We start from the raw sequence: 23,267 nt of genomic DNA on the forward strand, positions 1-23,267 counted from the left end.
TCATTTTTAGGTGCCCATCAAGTCAATTCTGACACATAATACCCTATTGGGCAGACTAGAACTGCCCCACAGGGTTTCCAACACTGTATCTTTACCAGAACGGATTGCCAGATTTTTTCCTCCTGTGGAGCCACTGGTGGGTTTCAAACCACAGATCTTTAGGTTAGCAGCCAAGTGCTTAATGATTCCACCACCAGGGCCCCTTTCAAACTACCTGTAATGTCTCTTAAAACTTAGGAAACCATCCTTTTGCGTAGCTCTCTCTTGATTTAGATTTTTCTGCCTTAAAATATTGACCTAAGCTTAATTTAGCCTGAGTTTTACTAACTAGAACATGTTTGAATCAATACAAGGAATATTGTATCCCTCAAAACATACACAGATATTTAGTTGGGGGTGCTTCTTTAATGTGATTCTGACTTCTTGTATCTTTTACTTGGAAATTCATATTCAAATTCTGTGGAATGAGGATGGATCCCCAAGGAATGGAATACAATTTAAATATAGCAAAAAGTAAAACAAATGACCAAACAAGGAAGGAGGCAGATTCAGGAAAGTGGCATTGGAGAAGGGCAACAGATTTATATTTAGGCACAGCATATACTATTACCAACTACAGAAATACACACGCACACCTACATGTGTGCGCACAAACTAGTACTGAGGCAATTCTCAGAATTTCCATTACTACTTTTCATTTGCGAATTAGCTTATTAAAGCAGTATGTAACCAACCTACGTTAAAGAAAAAAAAAAGATAAACTTACAAATTCACACAGGATGTCAGCCAAAGCAGGGAAAGCTCGCCAGCCGTTTCCCAGGACTCTATGTTGAACTGGGGAAATGGTCCAAAAGCTGGGGTATTGCTCTCAGGGCAGCCAAAACGCTACCTGGTACAGATAATGCAGCCCATCCAGGAGTTCCCTACCCCAAATGAGAGTACCAGACCCCCACCCAGAGACTACCACAGACCTTCAGGAAAAAAAACAAAAACAAAAACACAAAACCCAGACCTCTAAAATGAAAATGTATTTAGTGATAAAGAAGAGTTTAAGTAGCTTTCTTCCTGTTCCCATTAAGGACTGACAAAATAAATGGAAACAGCTTGGCAACTGTTCAAATCTACTACAACACAAAAGAAAATAGTGAGAGAAAATACCAAAAAAACAGAAGTATGCTTGTATGCATGAGTTATCCTATAGAAAAGCTTAATGAATTCAAGAAAAAAATGAAATAAAGAGTCAAAGAAAAGGTGATCAAACGTAAGGATAAGAATATTTTTTAAATGTAAGATGGTAGAGCTAATTAAGCTACTTAGATAGCATGTAATGTCATTAGAAACGGCAAGAATTAAGCAGATGTGTGTAGTAGTCAGACTATTTCCATAAAGCAAGGACTTGAAAGGTTATAGTAAATACATTAAAAGGCATGTAATGTAATAAGAACTATGAGAGAAAATAATAGATATTGAGAAAACGTATAATCCCAACTAGGATAGATGACTCTAAAACAAAAACAATAAAAAGTTCTTCAGTCAGAATTGACTCGAGAGCAATGGGACACTGAGTGAATCAAAGACTGACTGCAGACAGAAAGCTAAGGAGGAGCTCCTGGGTTTAAGGGCAGGAAGGATGGAGATAGAGAAAAACCAACATTAAAGTAAAAGCTTTTAAGTTATTAAGTTTCAGTGGAAAAAGAAAGACTTCCTTCAAGAGGGAACATAGAGGGTAGGTTTATCACTTCTCCGCAGGCACATTAAATGCCAAAGGACAATAATAAATGCAACATCAAGATCTTGTGCTTAGTCAGGTGGTCATTCACAAACGAAATCACAGGTAGGCATTTCTAATGGTGCAACAACCAGGGATTATAACACGTATAAACTGGAAGAAAAACTATTTCACGTGAAATCAAGTAGTGAATGAAGTGCTCATAAAAAAAGAAGTTGTAAATTAAAAAAAAAAATCACAGTGGGCATTGTAATGCTATTAAATATAACCCAGTGCCATCGAGTTGATTCTGACTCATAGAGACCCTATAGGACAGAGTAGAACCGCCCTATAGAGTTTCCAACGAGCGCCTGGAGGATTCGAACTGCCGACCCTTTGTTTAGCAGCTGTAGCACTTAACCACTATGCCACCAGGGTTTCCATTAAATATAGAACTTAATTTAAAAAAAGAGCTATTTATTGTTACAGAAAAAAATGTTACTAGAAACCATGACAATATAATAATAATAAAAAACTGAAAATTTGGAAATTTTTAAGTGGTAATTTTTTAATTTTTTATAGAAGAAGCTGCTTTGAAACATGTAAAAGTTATGGCCCCAGACTCTAAATATTGTTCATAATATTTCTCCCTAAATTTCTCTTATTTTGGGAATAAAGATCTCTTACTGCATTCATCCATACAAATGTGCCTGTATTCATAGAAATAGCCATAATTCTTCAGGTCATCAATTTCTTATTTTGACTTTGATTTCAAGGAACATTAAATTTATTTTATAAATTAGCAATATTTTCATAGTATTATACCATTTTAATCTAGACTGTTAGCCAGTTAGCTAACAATCCATCTACATATAAGCGTGGAAGAATGTCTGAAATGCTGCTATCTAATGTTTTACAATTATTATTATTTTTGGGTAGCAGATTTGGAGTGATTTTTTTATTATTTTTGATCCTAAAATGTGATGTGTTGCTTAATTTTTTCATAACATCTTTTATACTAATTAAAATATCAATTAAATCATCCTAATGTAATTCTATTCATATTTTTGTGTACTGTTAGAATGGGGGAAACCCTGGTGGTGTATTGGTTAAGTGCTACAGCTGCTAACCAAAAGGTCAGAAGTTTGAATCCACTAGGTGCTCCTTGGAAACTCTATGGGGCAGTTCTACTCTGTCCTATAGGGTCACTATGAGTCAAAATCGACTCAACGTCACTGGGTTTTCTTTTGTTTTTTTGGTTAGAATGGGGGTGATACTCACTAGGGTAAGGTTTCTCAATGAAAACTTCAGTATTTAGTAATATATTTTTAGTAAATGGAAAAATCTGTATATTGCACATGCTAGAAGAATATACAAGTATCTATTTTAAATTTCATTCCCACAAACGTCTTTAGCCAGGAAATCAAATAAGCATTGGAAATGTGGAATAAACATTAACTTCCAGACCTAAATATTGCTTTGGAAATAAGCCTTCTCTTTAACCAGTATCTGAATTTTTATTCCTACATCAGGGTGTAGGTAAAATACTGAACTAGTATACTTTTAAGTTAAAACTATAAAAAATATGTACAGAATTCTGTCGTGCATATTGAACACGTAAAACATTTTGCCTATTACATTTTTCATGTTGATAGTCACTGTGGCTAGAGTTTGTAGATACTTGGGTACATTTTCTTTTACAGCTGCTTAGATTCAATATGTTATAATATACCAGTTCCCCTTGGCTTCTAACTACTTGGGGTTTTAAGAAATTAAACAGCAACTGAACAACCCAGTACTAACGAATAGGCAAATATGATAGAAGTACCAAGAATAAAACGAGCTCTGATGGAGCAATGGTTAAGCGCTTGGCTGTTAACCAAAGGTTCAAACTTACCCGGCCACTCTGTGGGAGAAAGACCTGGAGTTTACTTCCATAAAGATTATAGCCAAGAAAACCCTATGGGGCAGTTCTACTCTGTCACATGGGTCACTATGGGTCGGAATCAAGGGCACGCAACACCACCACCACCATGAATAACACAAAGCCTTTTCTGCAATGTCACATGATGACAATATCTTGATGTATTTTGCCACTTTCCTTAGTTAATTCAGAAGTTTCCCCAAACTCATCACGCTGTCAAGTATTCCACCCCCCCGCCACAGTGAAAATAGTGAAGATGGTCAGCTTCTAGTCAACATAAATCACAGTTCCACCTATCCTAGGAAAGGTATTTACATTCCTCGCATTCTAAATATATGCAGAAGAATGTCGGTTAATAACCTTTCATTCTTTTAAGATACCAGCTAATTTGTTTTTCACTTTCAGTTTTGCTTCATAGCCCTCATGGTTAATTGGATCTCAGTAAATACTTTGGAGGTATATATCTATATCTATGTTGTTGTTAGGTGCCATCGACTCAGTTCTGACTCATAGCAACCCTATGTACAACAGAACAAAACACTGCCCATTCCTGTGCCATCCTCATAGTCGTTGCTGTGTTTGAGCCCATTGTTGCAGCCACTGTGTCACTGAGGTCTTTCTCTTTTTCTCTGACCCTCTACTTTACCAAGCATAATGTCCTTCAGGGACTGGTCCCTCCTGATACCATGTCCAAAGTACATGAGATGAAGTCTTGCCATCCTTGCTTCTAAGGAGCATTCTGGCTGTACTTCTTCCAAAACATATTTGTTTGTTCTTCTGGGAGCCAATGGTATATTCAATATTCTTCCCCATCTATATCTATATTTCTAAATATGTGTCTATGAAGATCAGAAGTCTCTTTATTGCCTACAGATTAGCCACTCTCTGTTATAAAAATTTGCCAGTATTCCTATTTTTCTCTTAAATAGCATCAATTGCTCACATTTCTTTTCTGAAAAAGAACTGTAAAGCAGACAGTGAAAAGGATATAATATTTCCTAGGTTTTAATGCTATCTATATCACTAGTATTCCATCAATTCCTGGAGCCTTGTTTTTCCCCATTTCCTTCAGTGCAGCTTGGACCTCCTCCTTCAGTAGCATATGCTACCACCTGAAATGGTCGACCAATTCTTTTTGATATAGTGATTCCGTGTATTCCTTCCATCTTCTTTTTATGCTTCCCGTGTCATTTCATATTTTCCTCAAAGAATCCTTCAATATTGCAACTCAAGGCTTGGATTTTGTTTCTTCAGTTCTTTAAGCTTGAGAAATGCTGAGTATGTTCTTCCCGGAATTGACGGAATACTAATTGAGATGTTTCAATAAACGGATGCAGCACTGGAAGTGCTCACTCGTCTGTGCCAAGAAATTTGGAATGCAGCTACCTGGCCAACTGACTGGAAAAGATCCATATTTATGCCTATTCCAAAGAAAGGTGATCCAACTGAATGTAGAAGTTATGGAGCAATATCATTAATACTACACACAAGTAAAATTTTGAGGAAGATCATTCAAAAGTGGCTGAAGCAGTACATTGACAGGGAACTGCCAAAATTTCAAGCCAGATTCAGAAGAGCACATGGAACCAGGAATATCATTGCTGATGTCAGATGGATCCTGGCTGAAAGCGGAGAATACCAGAAAGATGTTTGCCTGTGCTTTATTGACTATGCTAAGGCATTCAACAGTGTGGATCATAACAAATTATGGATAACATTGTGGGGAATGGGAATACCAGAACATTTCATTACACTCATGAGGAACCTCTATGTAGATCAAGAGGTGGTCTTTCGAACAGAACAAGGGGATACTGAATGGTTTAAAGTCAGGAAAGGTGTGCATCAGGGTTGTATCCTTTCACCATACTTATTCAGTGTGTATGCTGAACAAATAACCCAAGAAGCTATACTATATGAAGAAGAACAAGGCATCAGGATTGGAGGAAGACTAATTAACAACCTGCATTATGCAGATGACATAACCTTGCTTGCTGAAAGTGAAGAGGACTTGAAGCACTAACTGATGAAGATCAAAGACCAAAGACTTCAGTATGAATTATACCTCAACATAAAGAAAACAATAAGCAACATCATGACAAATGGAAAAAAGATGGAAGTTGTCAAGGATTTCATCTTGCTTAAATCCACAGTCAATACCCATGGAAGGAGCAGTCAAGGAATCACATGACCCATTGCATTGGGCAAATTTGTTGCCACAGACCTGTTTCAAGTGTTGAAAAGCAAGATGTCACCTTGAAGACTAAGGTGCACCTAACCCAAACCATGGTGTTTTCAGTCACCTCATAACTTGGAAATCTGGGCAATGAATAGGAAGACCAAAGAATTATTGATGCCTTTGGATTACGGCGTTGGAGATGAATACTGAATATACCATGGACTGCCAAAAGAACAAACAAATCTGTCTTGGAAGAAGTACAACCAGAATGCTCCTTAGAAGCAAGGATGGTGAGACTTGGTCTCATGTACTTTGAAAATGTTATCAGGAGGAAGCAGTCCCTGCAGAAGGACATCATGCTTGGTAAAGTAGAGGGTCAGTGAAAAAGAGGAAGACTCTCAGTGAGATAGATTGACACAGTGGCTGCAACAATGGGCTCATACATAACAACAATTGTGAGGCTGGCACAGAACTGGGGAAGTGTTTTGTTCTGTTATACATAGGGTCACTATGAGTTGGAACAGATTTAATGGCACCTAACAGCAACAACATCTCTAGTCTCTCTGCATAGCTCTTTGGCATGTAGACTTACATATATGTGATATTCCTAAAATGAAAATAGTTATGAGTTATTTCTAAACAAATTTTATAAGGCATTTTTATTTTATTGCAAATCAAAATTATGAAACAAAATGCCTGTATTTTGATTTATAAAATCTAGTACTTTCAATGAAAAAAGAGCAAGTTTAGATATACATCAAATGTCATGACTATGGAAACTATTACATAGATTAAGCTTTTTATATAGAAGTTAACTTTTCCCCTAAAATGACCTAAATAAATAATCTTTCATGTTTCTAGCAGAACTGAAAGAGCAATCTCACATGTAGACAGACAGAAATACTGAAACGGATTTGTTTCATAGATGCAAAATTGGTCAATATCCATAGGGCAGCAATCAAATATACATCTCTACTGGATAATTGCATATCTGTGGACAAGAATTTTTTGTAACATACAGAGTAGTAAAACACCTTAAATAGAGTTGTAAAATAACTCAGAAACGATAGACAGAGACCCCATAAAATCAGATAAAGCAGAAAATTGTGTTCCATTGAAAACGTTCAGTAATCTTTTTGAACCATTTTAAAGCTTTTCCCAGTTTTTCTCTACACTAAGGAAAGATTTGTAAGTTATTTCTAGTGACTATTGAAAGGATTTATCTTTGTTGGATAGTATTATGAAAAATTGATGAAAGGAGAAGAACGCAAAGCCACCACAAAGTTTGTCAATTGAGTAGGTAGCTGTCTTAGTCTCCTAGGTCTTCAATTAAAAAACACCACAAAGTGAGGGACTTAAAGAACAGAAACGTATTGTCTCACAGTCTAAAGGCTACAAGTCCAGAAAGGGTATTAGCCATGTGGATTTTTTCTGAGGGCACTGAGAGAGGAACCTTCCATGCCTCTCTCTCAGGTTCTGGTGGCTCCTGGCAATCCTTGGCACACCTTGGCTTGCAGACGCTTTTTCACATACAGTCTTTCCCCTGCATGTTTTTCTCTTTTATAAGACACCACTCAGGTCTGATTAGCTCTGAGTCGTAGCTTATAAAAGACACCACCCTACTTCAGTATAAATTCGTACTAACCTAACTGGTAATATCTTAAAGACCCTATTCTAAACAAGGTCACGTTCACAGATGCTGGGGGTTTAGGACTTCAACATATCTTTTTGGGGGGACACAATTCAGTCCCTAACATTAGTATTATAAATCCCTATTATGATGAAGATTTTTATTAAGTGTATTTTTGTCTCCAAGAAAAATATAAATTTTGCTGCTTTATATATGTGTGTGATCGTGTGTATATACAAAACAGAAAGATTACTGTCATCTGTGTCAAGATTACTGTTATCTATTTCGGAGGATTACTTACATAAAGTTGATAATTGTGCTGCTTTTTATTGTAAAGAGACTTTAAAAAGTATTCTTAACTTTATATTTAATAAGACAACTTTAGAGATTTCTGCTATAAAATACTTAGGCAAAATTTTTATAAGCATTAACATATTCTTTTCAAAACATCTAATGTATTGGAGGTAATGCCATATAAGACCAAATCGGCACAATTCTAGGTCATTAATTACTTTTGATAAAACACAGATTTTCATGGCTCTCTGTATGCCAAGAATTATGAAAGGCACTGTGGTATACAAAGATGGATAGAACCTGGGCTTCAGCTGTGAGTTATAAACGAATCACTGAAAATAAAGATAGCTCAAAAGAGAAGGACATAAAATCTTTAAAAATTAATTTCAGCTAGTGATTGCTAGTGATTGTCATGGCTTAGGAAGAGTAATTAAAAAAAGGAGACAAGAATGCATCAAAGCTTTTTTTTTCTCCTCATCATGATCAAATATGTAAGAGACAAAACAATAAACTTTAGATGATTCAAAGTCGATTGTGTCAAAATGGTTGAACCACATGTCACTGAAATAAAATTTTAGCTTTTAATATATTTATTAATATTTGAATTTTGATTAATAATTTGAGGACCCATAAATGTATGACTTTTCTCAGGCAAAATTTTTAGTGGAAAATTTTCATGCAAAGCTATTATGTTGTTTTAGAGGTCTTCTACTTAATGTTTGGTAGCTCTTTGATTTTTAGGAATTATTAGAATTTATTAAAATATAATTTGATATTGATTAGAATAAAAATGTCAATAGTTTAGAAGCTTTTTTGCAAAAGGGTAATTGGTTTAAAATATATTTACATAGAAAAAATTAAATTTCTTCTTCAAAGAATCAGCTTTGTAAGTATAACAGAACAAGCTCTGCATAATTCTTGACGTCTACCCACGTTTAAGTCACCTTTTATTTTAATGTACATGTCCTAATGTTGATTATTGCAGTCCTAAAACACTCATTGCAAAAATATTCCCAGCTGACTTTAGTATGTGTTTCAGCAGCTCGTGTTGTTTCAGATTCTATCCTTTCACCTCAAACCATTTACTTACCTATTGCTTTTTGCTAGACTTTCTCACATTTTTGAGAATATTAATATTTTGTATTCAGTAACCTTGTATTCACTTTTCCCTCTTAATATTTCACTTTGTTCTGTAACCTTTGGCTTATCTTTTTATTCCACATTCCTATTTGTAGATGGAGTTTTCAAAGATGCTTTTCTTATTTACACAAAAGCAAGCCTTTTGAACTAAGATATTCTGAATGGAATCAAAGTCAAGGCTCAAACATGTCTAGAAATGAGATTTCTCTGAGTTGGGAATCAGAGCCATCTATTGCCTGATACAATCTGAGAATGACCTTGTTACAATCCTTTATGCACTAAACAGCAGAAAGAAGACATGGGATAAATGTAGACACAAAATATACATTCGCAGAGCAAGACGAATTATTGAGAGACTGACATGTATCGGGCATCATAAAATAAACCTAATAACTTATGATACCAATTCTTCTCTTTTTGGTCAGCTCGTAGTACAGTTCTTATTTCTTCCAGTTCTTTTGTCTCTATATTAGTTTTCTCAAATCTATTATTTTATAAATTCGTGTATACAACCATTTTTATTCATGGAGATATTCCATATACATTATAGTATTTTATTCTCACAGCAACTGTATATAGTAGGCACAGACAAGTTATTGATGTGAAAAATGTTATTACCGAGAGATAAAGTGACTTGTCCAAAGTTACACGCAGCTCGTAGGTAGCAGTGTCAGGACTGGATTTTTGTCCATATTTTTTCCAGATTTCTGTCTTCCAGTTCCGATCTCACCCTGCCACTCTATTTTGGATATCCTTCAGTTCAGTCACTTCATGTCAGATGGGTAAAGACCTTATTTTAGTAAAGCAGCATTTTGTTACCTACTAACATTTTGAATCTATGACATACACTTTGTAACATCTGAGAGATTTATTCCCTGTCACTCGCCCCAGTCTCCAACTCCACTCCTATACCCCACTGGGTGCTCCAGCAACTGGCTCTACCATTTCATCATACATATCCAACTTCTGCTAATACGACCAAAGTGTTTGGCAAAGTGTCATCAGAATATCAGCCATATCAAAAATACCTGGGACGCTTGCCAAATGCAGATTGTCAGATCTCACCTCACTTAAATCAAAATCTCTTACAGTGGACCTTGAAAATATGCATTATAAACATATTCTCAGAAAACACCGTATTAAACATTAAATATATCCAAATATTCGAGCATGCCTTCTTGCCAAATTTTCAGACTTATGTACTTATCCATTTGGAAATCTACATGCAACTCATACTCATGCTAAACTGAACTCACTGATTTCTTCCCAAGCTATTCGTGATAGAATAATGCCTTTCCCCCTAAAGATTTCAAAAGGCTTTTTACTACTTGGGACACAACTATTAAGCACTGGGCTGTTCAGAAAGGCTGGCAGTTTGAACCCACCGAGCCACTCCACAGGACAAAGAACTAGCAATCTGCTCCTGTAAAGATTACAGCCTAGAAAACCCTATGGAGCAGTTCTACTTTGTCACATGAGGTCACTATGAATTGAAATCAACTCAGCGGCACTGAACAATAACAGCAAGGATGTCTTAATCTCTAGGATCTTTGAATATGTTAGGTCACATAGCAGAGGGACTCAAGGTTGCAAATTGAATTAAGGCTGCTATTTACGACCTATTCGAGTTATGACGAACCACACTTATGACCATATTTTTTTTTCCTTTTTTGTACATCTTAATGTATGACATACGATGTTGCAGTGCCACCTCACGTTGCAGAAGGTTCTCATGCCAACCCTCAAAGACAAAGATCTGATTGATAAAGATACTGATAATAAAGGCAATAATAATGAAAATTTTTTAAAAAAATGGATATTCGACTTACATTAGAAATGCCTTACCACAGAGTTGTTGGATTGGAACCCTGTCATAAATCAGGGACTACTTGTAATTTACTGATTGTAAAATAGGAGATTATCCTGAATTATCTAGTAGACCCAATGTTACCACAAGCGACATTAAACGTGAAAAAAGAAGGAAAAGAGGAGTGTCAGAAGGAGATGTGATTATAGAAGAATGGTCAGACAGATGCAACATTGCTGGCTTTGAGGATGAAGGAAAGAGGCAATGAGCCAGGGAGTATAGGTGGCCTCTAGAAACTGGAAAAGGCAAGGAAATGGATTTTCTCTAGAGCCTCCAGAAAGGAACACAGCTCTGCCAAATCTTTGATTTTAGCCTAGTGCTACCCATGTCAGATCTCTCACCTACTGAAATGTAAGGTAATAAATTAATGTTGTTCTAAGCCCAAGTTTGTGGTAGTTTGTTACTGTAGGGTGGGGAAAAAGAAATTACTACAAATTTTGGTACTTGTAAGTGGAGTGCCTGTAACAAATACCTAAAAATGTGGAAGTGGCTTTGGGATTGGGCATGGGATAGAAGCTGAAAAATTTTGAGATGATAGAATAAGCCTAGATTTGATTGTACAGATGTAGTAGAAACATTAATGTTACTGACTCAGAAGGAAATGAGGAACATGGTAGAATAAACCTAAATCTCCTTGCTGTTGTCAGATGCAGTCAAATCAGTTCCGACCCAGTGACCCTATATGTAACAGAAAGAAACACTGTCTGGTCCTGCACCATCCTCATGATCGTTGTTATGTTTGAGCCCACTGTTGCAGCCACTGTGTCAAACCTTCCGTTTAAGGGTCTTCCACTTTTTCACTGACCTTCTGTTTTGCTAAGATGATGACCTTCTCCAGAGATTGGTCCCACCTTAGATCTTTTGATTTGTCAACTTGAATAGGTTGGAATCCCCAGTTATTCAATTAAATAGGAACCTAGGCGTTAAGGTGAGGCCATTTTGTAGATGTGATTAAGGTCCATAATCAGTTGACTTTAAGTTAGAAGATTATCCTAGACACCCCAGGCTGGATTCTCTAGAGAGGCAATATCAGCAAAGTGCATAAATACATAGATAGAGAGATTTATATCAAGGAAATGGCTCATGTGATTGTAGAGGCGGGAATGTCCCAAGTCCGTGGGTCAGAGTAGAGGCTTCTTCTGATTCACATAGCTGCAAGGGCTGGTGAACCCAAGATTGGCAGGTCAGAGAGCAGGGTTGTTGCTCACAGGCTGTGAAGATCAACGAATCTCAAGATTGGCAGGCAAGACTGCAGATAAGCTGCTAGCTCAAGTCCCTAGAACTGGAGGTCAGAGAAACAGGAGCCAGCTGCAGGATCTAGAACGAGCAAAAGGCTTGAGCCTTGCCAGAATGTCCACTTATATTCAATGCAGGCTACACACCCAAGAAAACTCCCTTTCAACTGATTGGCTACTCATACCAAATTCCACCATGGGAGTGATCACATTATATCAAATCTCAACATGGAAGTGATTATAACATCATATGACTGCCAAACCACTGGGAATCATGGCCAAGCCAAGTTGACACACAGTCTTAACCATCACACTCATAGATTCCCTCAGCCATCTCAACAGAAGCAAAAGAAGATAGAGGTGGTATTATTTAGGAAAGACCAGCAAAATAGCCTCTTGTCTACTGTAGTGAATCCTTGCAACACACGGGGTGACCCACAAAGAGAATTTTATACTTGCAGAAACGTTGCCAACTTGTACCGAAAGTGACAGAGAGAATACAAAATGAAAGAAGAGGACCTGACTCCCCAAATTCCACAGACAGGAGATAAGCTAAAAAAAACTATTCAGCTACTTTTTACAAAAAGGAAGGATGACTCAGAGGGCACAGACAATAGAATATGGCAAAGATGAAGGGATTTCGCAGATACATTTAAGAAACCAAAATAATTGTTTTCGAATTAATCAAAAGGGAGATTATCTGGGATGGATCTGACTTAATCACATGAAATACCTTACAAGAGGGATTGGGGTCCTCTGTGAGGTAAAAGACTCTCCTGCTGGCATTACAGGGCAGCTATGTTATGAACAGCCTATGGGTAGGACTGCATGGCAGGAAACTGTGGGCAGCCTCTAGGACCTGAGGGCAGACTGTAGCCAACAATCAACAAAAAGTCAGGGCCCTCAGTCATACAACTGCAAGGAAATACTGCCAGCAACCAGAATGAATTTGGAAGTGAATTATTCCCCATTCAAATGATTCTGACCCAAGCCATGATCTTGCTAATCGCTTCATACACATGTGAAAGCTGGACAATAGAAAAATAAGATAGAAGAAGAACTGACAAATCGAATTGTGTTGGTGAAGAATATTGAATATTCCATGGGCTGCTAGAAGAATAAACAAATCAGTCTTAGAAGAAATACAACCAAAATACTCCTTAGAAGTGAAGACGGTGAGAATTCCTTTTACTTACTTTGGGCAGGACATCAGGAAAGACCAATCTCTAGAAAAGGGCATCATATTTGGTAACATAGAAGGTCAGTGAAAACAAGGGGAATCCTCAATGAGATGGATTGTCACAATAGCCGCAACAGCAGGCTCAAACATATATATTAAAAAAAAAACCTCATTGCCCTTTGAGTTGATTCCAACTCATAGTGAACCTAAAGGACAGAGTAGAACTGCCCCATAGGGTTTCCAAGGAGCGCCTGCTGGATTTGAACTGCTGACCTTTTGGTTAGCAGCCAGCTATGAACCACTAGGTCACCAGGGTTTCCAAACATAACAAAAATCAGGAAAATGGTGCAGGACTGGGTACCATTTTGTTCTGTTATACATAACATTTTGTTCTGTTATACATAAAAATAAATTGGAGCTGATTTTTTTTTAACGACACCAACAGAGACATCAAGACCAAGAGGCTTGAAAGTATAATTGTAAGTTAGGTTTACAATACTATTATGCTAATTTTCTGAAAACATAAGCAAGGTTCACCATGCTCTTGAGGCATTTTTATTAATATGGTATGGACAACATCCCCCCGCCCCCACCACCACCGCCCTGTGCTGTCAAGTCCATTCCAACTCATAGCAACCCTATAGGACAGAGTAGAACAGGCCCATAGAGTTTCTGAGGAGTGCCTGGCAGTTTCCAACTGCCGACCCTTTGGTTAGCAGCCATAGCACTTAACCACGAGGCCACCAGGGTTTCCTGGACAACATTAGAGACATAAAAAGTAACTTCTAGATCTATAAAAAATCCAAAGTAGAGGTTAGATAGGATATGGCAAAATAATGTGACTTCTTGACATATATTATGTCTCAGCTACATCTTCTATCAAGATATTTATGGTATTTGTTTGGTAATTAATAATTTCTATGGACTTAATGGAAACCCTGGTGGTGTAGGGGTTAAGTAGTTAAGTGCTACGGCTGCTAACCAAAGGGTTGGCGGTCCGAATCCACCAACTCTATGGGGCAGTTCTACCCTGTCCTATAGGGTCGCTATGAGTCAGAATCGACTTGACGGCACTGGGTTTGGTTTTGGCTTATGGACTTAATAATAATGATACACCCTATCTTTTATAGCAAGGAGCCCTGGGGGCATAACGGTTAAGTGGTGGGCTGCTAACCAAAATGTTGACAGGACAGTTCAAACCCACCCAGCCACTCCACAGGAGAAAGACCTGGTGATCTGCTCCCTTAAAGATTATAGCCAGGAAAACTCTACGGAGCAGTTTTACTGTCATGTGGCATCCCTCTGAGCTGAAAATCAACTTGACAAAACAATAGCGTCTTTTACAGCACAATATAGTTTACAGCATTCAGGGAAGGAAAAAGGAAATGATTATCTCTTTCAAAAATCAAATGAGAAACTCATGAATTGTAAATCAATGAATTTAGAAATATGAAATAATTTAAATATTATCACGTCACTTTATTTTTTAAAAGATTTTACTAGGGGGAATTAAAAGTTTACTGCTTATGATGCTAAGCTACCAAGAACCTGCTCCCTTTCACGCAGATATTTTTTTCAAGGAAAGGTGACTAATATAGAGCTCAGCAACCCCACTCCTTGGGGATACAATTAGCTAGCTTGTTTACATGTACCCTGTTGAGCTTGAAAATGTCTAACACAGATTATATTGGTTACCATGGACTGGCCATGCCCATAGTGGGCTCCCAATGTGTTTTAATGCATGTATTCACTATTTCTGGAGTGCTCCTTGGCTACCATTTAATTAGGATGCAAACAGAATTGAGGAAATGAATTTAAATTTGAATTTCTCTGCAATTAGGAGGAAAGAGTTTAAACATGGTGACTTAATTTATGCACACTATCTCAAGCCATTTCAAGGAGGAATATTTAAAGTTAATAATTACAGCCTCATATTATGTCCTTGCTCATAGGGAATTAAATGATCTGTTCTGAAAACTTAACCTGTTGCTTCCTAGTTTCCCTTTCAGGAATTAATAACAATAACAATTACCTTCCTGGGTCTAAATCTCGGGTAGCCTTAGTTTTGCCTCTGGCATATGATGAAGAAATTAAGAGCATATTTATTTTAGAGGGAAAAATAAACCTAAATCAGTGATCTTCAAACTTGAAAAATATTCAGGGTAATATTCCTTTGCCAAACTGAAATGCATATGAGCTGTCTGGATACTGCCATCCGTCAGTGATTTTGTGGTAGTTTTTTATGGGACATCCCGAAAGCGTATTTCAGAAGCTGAATATATGAGTCTAAATAAAAGTTCAAATAGGTCTATAGATTGGCATTCTTAAGCATGTATTTGGAGATCGGCATCATGTAAATAGATGAGAGGAGCCCTGGTGGTGCAGTGGTTAAGCGCTTAGCTGCTAACCAAAAGTTCAGCGGTTTAAGTCCATTAGCTGCTCCACCGGATAAAGATGTGGCAGACTGTTTCCATAAAGATTTACAGTCTTGGAAACTCTTTGGGTCAGTTCTACTCTGTCCTGTAGGGTTGCTATAAGTCGAAATATACGTAGCGCAATTTTTTTTTTTTTTTCAAATAGATGAGATTTCCCTAAGAAAACAAATGGTATGAAAGAAGGTCATAGGTGATACCCAGGAAATACCTCTTTTTAAGGACAGACAGGTAGAAGTACTAGAAGTAAGAAGGATAGGAAAAAGAAAAAGAGTAAGAAAATCAAGAGAGAACATTGTCAGAAAAACAAAGGTAAAGAGTTTTAAAAAGGGCCCAAGTAACCATACAAAATTCTACGGGCTGTCAAAGATATGGCAGGAAAGACAACCATAGCACTTGATGGTTAGCAAATCTTCTTACATTAGAGTTAGTGGGGTGGTTAAAATGGGTTCAGATACCAGAGGACCAAGAAGAAAATTGAAGAGAGTAAGTATACGACTTTTTTTTTCTTTCACGTTCTTGCCTGAGAATGTGAAATTAGAGGACAGTATCTAGTGTAGGACTCAGACTAAAAATATGTTTTTTCTACATGTAAGTAAATTGAACCTGTTAATATGACAAGAGAAAGAAACATTGGAGAATGAGAGATGGAAAAGAGAGGAGAAATAATTTCCACATATTTGTGAGTTTCCCAGTTTTCCTTGTGCTACCGATTTCGTTTTATTTTGGTCAAGAATAAAATGCTTTGAATGATTTCAGTCCTTTTAATTCCATTAAGACTTATTTTCTGGTCTAGCATATGGTCTCTCCTGGAGAACGTTCCATGTGCACTTGGAAAGAATTTGCATTCTGATGTTATTTATTGGGTGGGATATTATATAAATGCCTGTTGGGTCTAGTTGGTTAATATAGCACTGCATATGTGCATGATCTTCTTGATTCCCAGGATTATACTGGGGCTTTTTAAAGCCCCATATGCACACCTTATTCCTCATGTTTCCATTTATGGTTTTCGATCAACTTCTTATTTTTCCAAACTATTATTACAGCCTCAGGGAGCTGTACCGTTAAACAGTTGTTACTTAAGTCTTCTATTTCCTTATTGACCTTCTACCTAATTGTTCTGTCTGTTATTGAATGAGGGTGCTGAAGCCTCTGCCTATTATTTTTGAATTGTCTATTTCTTCTTTTAATAATGTCCATTTTTTGATTCAGGTACTTTGTGACTCAGTATTTAGATGCATATATATTTATAATAGTTATGGCTTCGAGATTGATTAGTCTTTGTCATTATTGAACTTTCTTCTTTGCCTCTATTAATATTTTTTTGTGTTAAAGTCTATTTTGTCTGATACTAATATAGCCACTCAAACTCTACTTTTGTTAATGTCTGCATAGTACACCTTTTCTATCCTTTTACTGTCAACCTATTTTCTCTTTGATCTATAGAGTATCTCTTATAGAAAGCATTTAGTTTTATCGTGTTTTTTCTTTAATTCATTCTGAGAATCTCTGCCTTGTGATTTGAAAGTTTAACTCAATTACGTCTAATATAATTATTCATAAGGTAGAATTTACAGCTGCAATTTTGCTACTTGCTTTTACCATATGTCTATTTTTTTATTCCTCCATTATTCCCTTCTTTTGTGTTAAATTCATAATTTCTAGTGTACTTTTTTCATTTCTTTGTCATTCTTTAGTATTTTCCTAGTTATCGAGTTGGACATTAGAATTAGCATCTTAATTTATAACAATTTTGTTCATATTATTACTAACTTAATTTCTATAGTACACAAAAGCTTTATTCCTATATAGCTCTGGCCCTTTGCACTGCTGTTGCCAGATAAATTACATCTGTATATATTATAAGCCCATCAGCATAGTTTTATAATTATTACTTTCTGTGGTTTTAGGTGGGAGACAAAAAGTATTACAAACAAAAAATATATTTATACTGTCTTATGTTTACCTATGTAGTTACCTTTAGCAGTGCTGTTAGTATTTCCATGTGGATTTGAGTTATTGACTAGTGTCCTTTGGTTTCAACCTGAAGAAGTCTCTTTGATATTTCTTTAGGGCAGGTCTGGTAGCAACAAATTCTGTGTGTGTGTGTCTTAATTTTTCATTCATTTTTGAAAGATAGGTTTACTGGACATAGTATTCTTTCACTGGCAGTATTTTTCTTTTAGCACTTTGATTATGTCATCCTTTCTGACTTCCATGGTTTCTTATGAGAAATCATCTGTTAATTATTGAAGACCCAGTGTCTGTGATGCTTCATTTCTCTCTTGATGCTTTCAAGAACCTTCTCTTAGTCTTTGGGTTTTGGCAGTTTGATTATATGTTCTGGTATTGAGCTCTTTGAGTTTATACAACTTAAATTTTACTGAGCTTCTTGAATGTATAGGCTAATATTTTTCATTAAGTTTGCAAAGTTTCTGGCCATTATTTCTTCAAATATTCTTTCTGTAACTTTTTTCTCTTCCCTCTCCTTCTGCCACCCCCATTATGCATATATTGGTAGCTGGAAGGTGTCCTATAGGTCTTTGAGGGTCTGTATATTTTCCTTCATTCTTTTTTTTTTTTTCCTGTTGTTCACTGGAAATCTCAATTAACCTGTCTTTAAAAGTTCACTGATTATTTTTTCTGCCTTCTCCAATCTTCTTTTGAGTGCCACTTGTAATTTTTTTTATTTCAGTTATTGTACTTTTCAACCTCAGAACATCTATTTTTTAAAATAATTTCTAACTTGTTATTGATATTCTTTACTTGGTTGGGTATCATTCTCATACTTACCTCATGTTCTTTAGACATGATCTTCTTCACTTCACTGAATATCATTTTAAAAGACTTTGGGAATCCAGGGTCTGGTTCCCCTCAGGGACAGATTTTGTTTACTGCTATTTTCTTGTTATAGGCCATGGATACATTTATGATTTTCTGAATGTTTTGTAATTTATAGTTGAAAACTGGATATTTTAAGTGATATAATGTGGCAACTCTGGAAATCAGATTTCCCTTCCTTCCAGGGTTTTTTGTTTGGTGGTGTTTGTTTGTTTAGTGACTTTCTGACCTAATTGGATAAAGTCTGTATTATTTGTCATGAATGGGCACTGAAGTCTCTGCTCAGGTAGCTTAGTGGTCAGTGAGTGATTAAACAAGATTTCCTTAAATACCTTGCACCAATAAGTCTGCCAGTTTTTGCCAACTATCTGTGAGTGTTTGTTGGAGTACACTTTCAATACTCCTGGAGACAATTTAAAACACTGCTTTAGCCTTCACTTCCTGCTTTCACAGATCCACAAATTCAGCCAGAGGTGAAAGATTAGGGCTTTTTCAGGTCTTTTCTGGGCATACGTATAGCACTGCATATGTGCATGATCTTCTTGATTCTCAGGATTATACTAGAGCTTTTTAAAGCCCCGTATGCACACCTTATTCCTTATTCCTCATGTTTCCATTTATGGTTTTCGATCAACTTCTTATTTTTCCAAACTATTATTATGGCCTCAGGGAGCTGTACTGTTAAACAGTTGTTACTGATAGTTTTCAACAAATGCCCTGGGTGGAAACTATTTGTACTGAGACAGCTCTAACTCCAGTACATTATACACAAGACCTATGAGTGGGGTTTTGAGAGAACTGTCAGACAGGACAAATAATGATAATTCTCTGAGAATGGGGGCTTTGGGGGAGATCCAAATCCATTCTTCTTCTAGTGGCTGCTCGGTTACCGATTTTCACCATGATTGTGAGATTATTAGTTCTCAAGTCTACTTCAAAGCTGGGGAGAGAGGAATGGAAATAGGTCAAATTTAAATGTCATGAAGCTCACTGTTCTTACTGAGATCCACCATTTTTCTTAAAGAAACACACCTGGAATAATTTCAAGCCTTTGATTAATTGCCAGAGGCCTGAAAAAGTTGATTTTGTCATTTTTTCCCAATCTTCTCATTGCTATTATGAAGAAATGGATTTTTCAGGTCTTTACTCTGCCATTTCAGAAGTTACAAACACCTCACATATGTTTTTAAATTAAATTCTCACAGATACTGTGTGGAAGTAGGTCAGTACATCTCCCATTTGATAGAGGGAGAACACTGAGAGGTCCTGGATGAAATAATTATAAGCTATTTTATGGTACAAATCAGCTGAGAACCCATGGTCTTAGTACCAGCCTTCGTTCTGCTAAGAGTGCTGAGTAGAGTGCTGAAGGAGAAAGGTAAAAGTTTGGAATGGAATATGAACAGAGAGAGAAAAGGAGATGTTTAGGTACTTACAGATGGATTTCTATGCCTCACCGAAGTCCCTGTTGGAATTTTTAATCCAAATGTTTTGGTAAATTTGGAATGACAGGTATAAAATGGATTATGTGAACCTTGGAGAGTCTTGGACCCTATATCGGACATTGTGGATGGAAAACCCCACCATCCTTTAAAACATAGACCTGTCAGAAAATATTGAATTAGCCCAGTCATTGATCTGACCCCCAATGTTGTGTTCATATTTTCATAGATATTAGGTATAAAGGTATAAAGAAGCATCTGAAAGAAGTTTGTTTTTTTATTGCAAAGGGATTAGTATATTCCTAGCTCTTTATTTGATTTTTTTTTTTTTTTTTCCTGTGAAGGCCATGATGATTAAAATAATTTTCTGTGATATGAGAAAGAGCTTTTTGGGTCACTGGTGAGGTGAATTCAAAATTATGGATCATTTTAATTGAATTATATCCACAGAGCTTTAGTTTTGAGCTCTGAATTCACAACCTGTAATTTGTAAATAATCAATGATATTTATTTAAATGCCCTTGGGTAAAGATAATGTGAACACAGAAACCTGCTTATTTCTACCTTAAAAATTGTTTGTTAAGCAAAATAGTAGGCCACTGCAAATTAATTATTAAAAAGAAATGTAATCTCAGTTTATTTAACTTTAACACCTTCATTTGATATTTACTGAGTCTTTATTATTTTTAGGAATAGCCTTCATGTAATTTAATTCAACCATTGCTAAAAGTGAATGTGAACTTCGAAACAGATTCTCTTATCTTTAATATATTTAATAGTGGCAGGTATTTTTCACATGTCATGAAAAATATTCTTTATATTTTAAAATCAATGATTATTCATATTTGATGTTTAATCAATGAAATCCCTAAATATGGAAACGTACCAAATTACTGTATATTAAGTTATATATGATGTTTTATTGGTGTCAACAAAAGTAAAAAAAAAAAAATCATGTTGACATATAACTTACATATAGTAATCTTAAGTGTTCACAATGATATATTCACAAATATACATTTGTGAGAATTGGCACAATTTTAGCACCCAGAAAAACCTCTTCTTCCCATCTCAGTCGATTCCCTTAAAAAATATCTACTGTTCTCACCTCTATCACCATAGACTAATATTGCCTGTTTTGGTCTTTGTATAAATGGAAACATACAGTATTTACTGTATTTTTACACACATAATATGTGCCTTCTGTGTCTGTTTGACAACCATGCCATCCCCCATGAGGTATTTTCTTAAGCATGCTGTGTTAACTTTTTTGCAGTGACATGTAAAAAAAAAATTTGACATAGCCGCACTTAACAAAAATATCTTGCAGGAGGAAGGTTCAGTTGGATGCTCAAACCATCCAACAGTAATTTTTCTAAATTGTGTGTTTTTCCTCTGTAGGAAAGTATCAACCCTTTAATCCAGTCTATTCTCCTTTTCTCTAGTTACAGAATAAGATAACCCTTTGCCTTCAAATTGATTCTGATTCATGACAACCCAATGTGTTACAAACTGCTCCATAGGGCTTTTTTAGGCTGTAAACTTTATGGAAGCAAATTGCCAGACTTTTCTTCAGTGGAGCTGTTGGATGGGTTTGAACAACCAACCTTTCAGTTAGGGGCCAAGCATAAACCATTTTCTGTGCTCAGGGACTTTTCAGAGCAAGATAGTACTCTCCATTTTCCATGGCTAATTATTTCATTTGGCCTGTTTATACCAACCCAACAGCTTCACTCCATCACTTACCCTCTTCTTTGTGATAGCTGTCACCTTTCATTCTCTGCTGGCTCATCCTTTACATATATTCTTGAAATATCTCCATTCTAAAACTCTCCACCAGCATTAATAATTTTATACAAAAATAAAGAATTGTTGTTGTTAAGTGCCTTTGAGTCAGATCCAACTCATAGAGACCCTATGGACAACAGAAGGAAACACTGCCCGGTCTTGCACCATCCTTAAAATTGTTGCTTTGTTTGAGACCATTGTTGAAGCCACTGTGGCAATCCATCTCCTTGAGAGTCTTCCTCTTTTTGTCTTTACCAAGCATGATGACCTTCTGAAAGGACTGGTCCCTTTTGTTAACATGTCCAAAGTACATGAGACCAAGTCTCACCATCCTTGTTCCTAAGGAGCATTCTGGCTATACTTCTTACAAGACAGATTTTTTAGTTCTTTTGACAGTTCATCGTATATTCGGTATTCTTTGCCAACACCATAATTCAAAGGCATTATTTCTTCTTTGGTCTTTCTTATTCACTGTGCAGCTTTCACATGGGTATGAGATGGTTGAAAATACCACGGCTTGGGTCAGGTGTACCTTAGTCCTCAAAGTGATATCTTTCCTTTTTAACACTTTCAAGAGGTCTTTTCCAAGAGATTTTTCCAATGCAATAAGTTGTTTGATTTCTTGACTGCTGTTTCCATGGGCATTGATTGTGGATCTAAGTAAAATGAAATCCTTGATAACATCAATCTTTTCTCTGTTTATCACCATGTTGCTCTCGGTCCAGTTGTGAGGATTTTTGTTTTCTTTATGTTGAGGTATAGTCCATACTGAAGGCTGCAGTCTTTGATCTTCATCAGTAACTGTTTCAAGTTTCCTTTGACTTCAGCAAGCAAGGTTGTGTCATCTGCATATTGCAGGTTGGTAATGAGCCTTTTTCCAATCCTGATGCCAAATTCTTCTTCATAAAGTCCAACTTCTCAGATTATCCGCTCAGCATACAGATTGAATAAGTATGGTGAAAGGATACAACCCTGTTGTACACTTTTTCTGTCTTTAAACCATACGGTATCCCCTTGTTCTGTTCAAACAACTGCCTCTTGGTCTATGTACAGATTCTGCATGAGCACAATTAAGTGTTCTGGAATTCCCAATCTTCTCAACGTTATATTAAGAATACTATTATTATTATTTCCCACCATCTGCTTGATACTATTCCTGTAACAACAAAACAGTAATGATAGTAACAAATCCTTACTGAGTACTTATGGTTTGCCAGGCACTGCTCCTTGTTTCATGTATATTAACAATCGTTCAATCCTGAAAACAGCACTATAAAAAAAGTGTTATTGATCCACACTGGGCATAACTGATTATGCAAGTTGATGGTCAGCACACATAAAGGACGCTGCAGTGCTGAGATTTTACCCCAGATCGTCGGTCCCTTAAACAAACTACCCTTTCCATGACGCTTTCTCTTTTTCGTTATCTGTTCTTCCCTTCAATGAAAACTTGAATGCAGTCTATACTCACTGTCTTTACTCAGTTATCAAACAAGTGTTCTTACCAAATTACCAAAATATAATTTTAATTTCCAGTGTTCTACAGAAACTGGTTTTCTCACATGTGATCATAGACCCCTGTGTTAAGTTTTCTTAGTCCTGCCCTA

At 36.4% G+C, this 23,267-nt stretch overlaps 1 protein-coding gene across 1 annotated transcript in view; it reads left to right on the forward strand.

Annotated features, from left to right (window-relative positions):
• The window catches only part of GPC5 (glypican 5), a 1,599,408-nt gene that overhangs the window by 741,904 nt on the left and 834,237 nt on the right, over nucleotides 1-23,267 (forward strand). The window lies entirely within an intron of this gene.

Source organism: Elephas maximus, chromosome 14 (genome assembly GCF_024166365.1).
Source record: "Elephas maximus indicus isolate mEleMax1 chromosome 14, mEleMax1 primary haplotype, whole genome shotgun sequence".
NCBI classification, from domain to species: Eukaryota; Metazoa; Chordata; class Mammalia; order Proboscidea; family Elephantidae; genus Elephas; species Elephas maximus.